The sequence below is a fragment of the Pteropus alecto genome, unplaced genomic scaffold (assembly GCF_000325575.1).
Source record: "Pteropus alecto unplaced genomic scaffold, ASM32557v1 scaffold45, whole genome shotgun sequence".
Lineage (NCBI taxonomy): Eukaryota > Metazoa > Chordata > Mammalia > Chiroptera > Pteropodidae > Pteropus > Pteropus alecto.
Genome location: NW_006442491.1, coordinates 15,218,068 through 15,226,257, shown reverse-complemented (window position 1 = coordinate 15,226,257; position 8,190 = coordinate 15,218,068). Strand labels below are relative to the sequence as shown.

At 41.6% G+C, this 8,190-nt stretch overlaps 1 protein-coding gene across 1 annotated transcript in view; it reads right to left on the bottom strand.

Moving 5' to 3' along the window:
* The window catches only part of SLC23A2 (solute carrier family 23 member 2), a 97,237-nt gene that overhangs the window by 33,632 nt on the left and 55,415 nt on the right, over window positions 1-8,190 (bottom strand). The window lies entirely within an intron of this gene.

Below are 8,190 nucleotides of genomic sequence, written 5' to 3'. Positions count from 1 at the left end.
TCCTCATTAAACATCAGTGTACGTCTTCTATTTCACCACCCTCCACCTCATCCTCCCTTTCAAATTTTTATCGGTTATTACAGAAAACATTTTTATCTTCCTCTATTGTTCCATTTTATAAGTTAAAAACTGCCCTAAATCATAGAAGATAAGCATTAAGATCACATTAGTGATCTAGATCTATTGAGGAAAAGGAAAGCTGTAAGTTACAAATCAACAGTAGATATAATATTCCTCTGAATCATAAGAAAGACTCGAAAAGTGTTCTAAACCTTATTTTTAAAGAACCTAGGAAGTTTAGACTCTCCTTAAGATCTCCTGCCCACAATCCTTAAAGTAAACGTGGAAACACTAAGATGCCATCAATTATATTATAAATACATCATATTAACTTGAACACTTGAACTACTTAAATTCAAAAGATTTTGCCATTTTTATTGGATATGTAAAGCATTTCAGCTACAGTTGTATTAAGATGGCTTTATGGGCTGAGAACTTGATCTTAACTTTTAACATTATTTTCAGGGTAAAATATAAAACTGGCCTCTGTTTGCAGAGCTAGGAGCTCCCAGACATCCAGATCCTTCTTAAATACCACCAAGCAGCCTTGTTATCGGTGTCCTGGCCAGCGGGAGGGCAACCCAGCTTGCTTCCCCTGAGCTGACAGCTTGTCCTGCCCTGACTGAAACAGGAACTGTTCTGAGAAACAGAATGGCGTTGGCTGAAGGGCAAGCAGCTGCTGCTTTACGAGCCTAGAGTCAGCACACACCATTCTGAGCCAGATGAGAACCAAGATTCTCTTGTTCTCCTGCCCATTTTTTATCATGCAATGACATCAACTGAGAATAAGCAGGCTGATGGCTTTAAGACACAGAGGCAGGCTGCACAGTACTGACCAGATGCACTGCTGGCAGCCACTCATATGGGCATGCCCTCCACCAACCATCCATTTATAATTACCTGTCGGAGGGACCCAAGGTATAGTACCATCAAAAGTGCAGGCGAAGGTCACCTGAAGTGGGAATGTATATCAAAAGGGAAAACAGTTTCATTTACACAAGCTCCTTAAGCACGATTTTTCAGAAATGGACAGAAAAGGTAAAGGGAGGTCAGCATCTAGTTAGGAATGGATGCAATCTCAAATGGTCCAAACAGCATGTGTTTTACTGTTGTTTCAGATTTCAGGCAGTGCATCCTAGGGCAATGTAATATGGATTTCACTTAGAGAGCTCGTCCTTGGGGACATTGCAATCAACGCTGCATTGGTGATACCTTTGATATGAGAGAGTGAAGACTGGCTCTGGGTGCCACTCCTGGTGGCACTGACTATTCTCAACCTTGGTGTGAACCTGACCACTGCCCGGGCACCTTTTGGGGCAAGCAGTTTATGGCTTCACCATGGCCAAGGGCCTTGAGAGATCTGATAAAAAGAAGCTCACTTTCAAGCAACCAGGACCCTGCTTCCTTTTAAAGTGGGTGATCACAGGAAATCTCCACATGTGCTGCCCTAAACAAGGTCTCCCGAGATGTGGAAGGCTGCGCTCGCCAGCTTACACTTTCATTGTTCAGACACGCACACTGCCTGCCACCAGCAGTAGTGGCTGAAGGACAAGTGGCCGCTTTACAGTAAACAGCAGTCAGTACCCCAGAAGTTAAGTGTGGTCTCCTTTACTGGCAGCATAAATCAATGGCTTGAGTGAAATATTCTTAGGGAAAGTTGCCACAAGAACAAATGACTCTATTAAATAAAAGCTTCTTAAATCACAAGCAACAAAGCCAATTTTCCAAAAGAAAGACTGAGCATGATACAGCACTTGATATTCTCATCTGATAAAGTAGCTTTTTCAGGCACTTCCCAGCATGAAGCTGGTCAATCTTAGGGCTCTTTCCTCTACATCTCACTCACAAGAGCACCAACCTCATCTCCCCGGAGCCCTCAGACAGACAAAACTACCTGCTCTTTTATTCTGTACTGACAACTGGAAAGGAAACAAATATTGTGCCCTTCTTTACACCAGGGTTTGGTGAACTGGCCTGTGAGCCAAATCTGGTGAACAATCTGTTTTTGTGAGTCAAGTTTTACTGGGACACAGCCACCTCGTTTATTTACGAGGTATCTACAGCTGCTTTTATGCTGCTATGGGACAGTCAAGCAGTCACAACAGACCACAGAGCCTAAAATATTTACTGCTTGTCTCTTTACAGAAAAAGTTTGCCAACACTGTGTACAAGGAAAGTATATCTTAAATATGTGAAGAGATGGTGAATTTTTGCAGATGGAAGTTTTTAAAATTATTAGCCATCACCAGATGTAAGAAAAATTCTGAGCCTTTGTCGTGATGCATTCCCATGTCAGGTTCTAGCCTCAGGACAGCAGAAGAACCCAATCATCCCCAGACAAGTTCTTAATTTGTTCAACCCTGCTGGAGGTGCCTCATTTCCTCCTCAGTAACCAAGTGACCCCAATCTCTTCCCTGGCCTCGCCTCTTACTGGCCCCTTCACACACCTGCACTCCAAGCAAAACAGTCCGGGTTCTTGCCTCTGGGCCTTTGCTCATCCCTTCTGTCATCAACTCAGTTCTAATATTCAATTTTCATTTATCATTCAAGGCACAGAGCAAATACCACCTTCTCCAGGAAATATTCCAGGGTCTACTTCTTAGGATTTGTAATGTGTTCCCCTACTACTTAGGAGTGTGTGACCATAATTTCTACAAGCCACCCACCAAGTCGCCAGAAGCTGCTTCATGATTCCTTGGAGTCACTAATTAAAAATGGAGATTTCTGCATTTACCCAATCTTGGTTAGTCAAAGTTGCAAGTGGGGTCCTTGAATCTGGATTTTTGAACAATGACTTCTGGGTGAAGCTGAGGCACCAGGCACCACAAAGACTGACAATCCCATGAAGGGATTTATCATTCTGGTCACTTGAGAAACATCTGCTTGACAGAGGTACAATTATAGGCAGGTACAATGATGGAAAAACAAGCCCTGGCCCCTTGAAGGGTTTCTGTCATGTGAAGGAGACTAATCACAGCCACACATAAAGTGCAGGGATGTGGACGGTGCAAGGTGCTGTGGAGTCTGTAGGAGAATCAATTAAGCATAAGGACGAGAAGCATATCATCACATAGGCAAGGGATTATGAGCAGTTCAGGCCAAGAGAAGAGTATGTGCAACACAAGGGTCACAGACCCCAGGAATCCTAGAGAACTGCAGAGACTTTACTGTGGGTGGGAGCACAGGGACTAATGTGGCAATGATCAGAGGGGACCTCTGGCAGACCCTGCATTCTTCCTGCAGGCAAGGAGGAAACTACTGAAGGATCCTGAAGGCCTTCTGACAGGCAGGCGGTGGCCCAGCTCAGTTTACAGTCTTTGTTTGGCTGACTCCACTAATCCTGTGGTGTTGGCTCAAACAGCCTGCCATCCCAGGGTCCTCTCCACATGCATCTCGGCCTCTGTCCCCTCCCTTCAGGGCACTGAGGCGGTCTGCGTGCAGACCTGTTCGGCTCCCCATTGGTTGGAATCGCCCTGACAGCAGGAACTGGGACCGTTTCACCCATCACTGTCTCCCCGGCACCAACTTTTGCTTAATAAATAATGAATAAATAAACTGAAGGCGCTGTTTACAAATAATATTATTTGAAATTTTATCGAACTAGAAATAAGAGGTTAAGGTCTTTCTGCCATGTTCATTTTAACTACAAATGTGGGAGAGGACTTTTAGATTAAAAGCACTGGGTAGAGAATAGAGAGTAAAAGGTATATGAATTTTCAAGACAAAACCAGGTAATACCGACAGACCCCAGGGGCTTGCAATCCTCCTCTGGTGCCATCAGGGGAAAGGTCTTAAAAAGTTTAAGAGGCGACAGTCCTAGGAGCAGCAGCATAAGTGTGAAATATATCTATCTATCCAGAACCAAACCATTTAAAGACGATGAACAAAAACATAATTCATCAAGATAGAGTGCGAACTCGGTGCCTGGCTTCCTTAACCTAAAGAAAGCAATCAAGCTGGTACAGAACCCTTCACTGCCAAATAAACCTGTACTTGAGTCTAAACTGCAGCACAATTTTAAAACAATCTCTAAGAAATGTAAAGCAAGCCTGGCTCTGATGAGCTGTAGTTTCATTTTTGAATTTGCCATCAGGAGTGTGTGTCCTAAGTGCCTTTAAAGAAAAGCAAAACATAATTTGTTAAAACTCTTTTCTTGACTGATAATATTTTTCAATTGTTTATTGTATGTATATACCAATCTGCCAGCTGAACTGTTGGAAAGCAGCTTGCAGAGGTGGTACACTTTACCCAATCATTTTAGCAGCCATCCCTCGAGAATAAGCATTTTCTGTTCCATCATTGCCTCCCTCTTATCACACCCAAGAAATGTGACACTGATTTAATAATGTAACCTAATATTATGGCCAAATTTAAATTTGTTTATAAAAGTGCTTATAACTGCCCCACTCCTCCAATCTAATCAGAGTCCCTATATTGCGTCTGGTTATCACGTGTCATGTTTAGAACCAGGCTAGACACTTTTGGCAAGGAGACTGCTGGGGTGGTGTGTGCTTCTTATAGCATGACATCAGGAGGCCTGTCACCTCAGATTGTCCAACAAAGTGGGAATTCTGGGTTTGGGTAGTGACTGCTGGAACTTCCCATTTTAAAAGTACCTTTTCCTTTTTGTAATTTATAATCTCTAGGGTAATTCTTAGACTGTGCAATTATTATATTACCACTAGCTTATTAACATTCTTACATACTGGGCTTAAAATTTTGAGTTTCCAATTTTATTATTCTATCCATATCTATTAGTGTCCTTTTGTAAAAAACAGCTTTCCTTTTTGTCCCAACTGTATCACTCTCTTTTTCTTCTTGGAAATTCACTATAGGTGCATGAATTCCTTCTTATTTAGTTCTATATTCACTTCCATGACTATTCTTTTCAATAATTAAATTGTCCCAACTTGCCCAAAGCAGCCAGTTGAGCAGGTTCCCATTCTTTTTGACTTAACTCCCTTCACACCCCCTCTTTTTGAGCAGTTCCTTGCTTTCTGGCACAAGATGTTCCCGGGTCAACTTGTACTTTTCTCAGCTGTAGCCCTGGAGTCAACCACTTCTCTAAGGAACCCTGGTTCATTTTGATAGAAAACGGTATTTAGAAACCAAATCTGAGCACTAGGTGGGCTCACTGTTCCTAGGTGTCTTTTAGTGAATAGAGATACAATTTCTTTTGACTCATGGGGTTGTAACGATACCTCCAGTTCAATCCAATACCACTGGATTACCTTCTTTCCATATTCGTATCTCCTCCTACACTGACCATCCTGATTTCTCACACCATCAACGTACTTATTCATTTGTTCTATCCTATGATAAATATCATAACACAGCTCCAGAATTATACCAATATTACTACTAACAAGACTACAAAGTATAAGATTTCAATTTTTTTTTTCTTTTTTGTCCTTAGAAGATATCCCATTCCAGGTGTGCAAAATACTATGTTCTAAAGTCTGTGAATTAATTCTTTTCCTCTCTGTGTTTAGCAATTTGACATATAATTAGGTTCACTTGCTTCTGTTCATATTCGATTTTTGGGTTTGCTTTTCTTCATTCTTTCAGACAATGTTCTGAATATGTCGAACATTTACAGGTTAGAAATCAAACCATATAAAAGGATATAACAGGAAAAGTCTCACTCCCATCCCTATCCCCTCCAACCCATTCCCACTTACCCACTATAGTTAACCATTTTTTTAATTTCCCACTTATCCTTGTTATTTTTTCTTACCAAAACTATACATATGCACATACATACTTTTTTCAACTTGCTTTTTCAATATATCCTGAAACTCGCTCTATATCGGTTCAGAGAAATTCTTCTCATTCTTTCTTAGGGCTGCATAGGACTCCATTGTGTGATATTCCATAGCAGCCAGTCTCTTACAGATGGCGATCTAGGCTGTTAACATTTTGCCATTATAAATTACACAGCAATATATTATTTTGCATTGGTGGTCATGTATCTTCAGGCCAAATATCTAGAAGCAGGGTTACCGGGTCAAATGGTAAATGCATATGCAGTCTAGATATTATAAAACTCCTCTTCACAGGGGTTGATTCCTGCATTTGGATCTCTAATCCATTTTAAGTTGATGCAAAGAAAGCTGAACTAAAGGCAAGTGTAACCTTTACCTTCAAGTTCATGTTATTCTGGTTTTACAGATAAATACTAAAAATTACATGAACCATCTTGTCAGCACTTTCAATTACAGAGACTCCTGGAGAACCTTGGTGGGAAGCAGCTGACTGGTGCCTCTCCCCTCTCGTTATAGTCCACAGCAGACAGCTTTGTCCAGACAGAGCACAGGAATTTCACAGGGCTAGTTTATGATTTTGATAACTTCCTTTTCAAACACGATAGCATCAACTATTTCAGGTCAAGGGCTGTTAGCCTAAAATGCTTTTATTACTTAAAGATCTAGCCAGTCAGAGAGGCATGAAGGAATTCCTTGGGATGTGGCAATGTTCTCTTGGTTACAGTTACATAACTGTACACACAGGTAAAACTTCATAACTGTACATGTAAAAAGGCATATATGTTATTGTATGTCAATTTCCCCTCAATAGATATGATTTAAATTATGTCTATTAAGTAAGTATCTTTCTGGGAGTGGAAATGGGGGGAGGACAACAAATTCCTTAAAATACTCATTGTGTTAAACAGTTAATTAAAAACACAAAATTTAAAAAGAGAATAGTTTCCTTCCTGGTTTTGGTGAGAAGCTCTGTCCTCTAGGCCCACGTAATTCTGCTCTAACCCTGCACAGCTTTTGCCACGACAGTCACCTGTCTGAAAAGGAAGGATAAAAGGGGAGAGGCAGTCGGCTATGAGGAAGAGCAATTCACAGCATGTGGGAATGTGCAGGCAAGTGGGATGTGACGGTCAAAGGGAAAAAAAGAAAGACTATGGAGAACTACATTCATTAACCCCACAGATACTAAGAGGACCCTGTCGGTCTCCTAGTTCCCAGGAGCATCAGAAATATTAACAGAGAAACAGTGTGTTAGCTGAAGGGGGAGATCACCCAGAAAAGCTAAAGTTGAAGGAACAAAAGTGACGGCAGTGTGGCCACGGAACACACCCAACCGCCCAGGACATGCTGCTCCAACGGGCATCCCAGCCCTAGCCCACTGAACCCGCCTCTGGCTCCCCTGTGCGTGCCTGCCTGCCTGCCTCCTTCCTTCCGGAAGGTTCACTAAAATAAGAGTCAAAAGGCAAGTGTGGACAGGTGCTAAGCATTATCTCATTTGACGCTAACAATTTTATTATTACTACCATTTACAGATGAAGGAAGGGGACTTTGAGAGATCAGACAGTTTGACCGAAGTCACATGAAAATGGTAGAACGATAGCAATGCCATCTTTAAGGTCAGAGCTTCCCAACGCAGTTGGTTAGGGGAGCAAGGCAAAGCTCCCTCCTCCAAGGTCATTACCTCCAGGTTCTCACCGGCCCCATTTCTTTAACATACTACATAAAAAATTATGAGTCGAATGAACAGTAATTTTTTAATTTGGTGGGAAAAACCCACAACTTGTTACTGTGTGCCTGCATGACATCACAGAATGTGAAGTCACTTATACAATAATTTTGGCAAAAATGTTCACCCTGCATCAACTATGCCTCTAGCCCCATCTTCCAGTTTCCAACAAATAAGGGGGATTGTGGAACAAATCAAATGCCACCACAAGGACACAATTGGACAAATTCAGACCACAGGACACTTGACAAGACAACTGGCCTAGACTCCTTAAAAGGGTGGTAATATGGAGGAAAAAGGTGGGAATTGTTTATTGTTGAGACTAGAGAGACGCAAAAACAAATGCACCACATGAACTTGACTGGACCCTGGTTCAAGGAAGTGGAGGGAAAAGTCGTAAAAAATATTTTAGGGACAACTTGGGAAATTAAATATAGCCTGCACATTAGATGACATGATAGAACGGCTGTTGTGGTAAATGGTTATACAGGAGACCCTCATTCCCAGGACAGTATGCAGGGGTGAGCCGGCACGCTATCTGCAACTTTAAAGTTCAAAATAATGCATGAAAGTCTAACCAATGTACTGTATACTTGAAACTAATAATAAAATATTTTTAAATGCATGTAACCTACACTTATA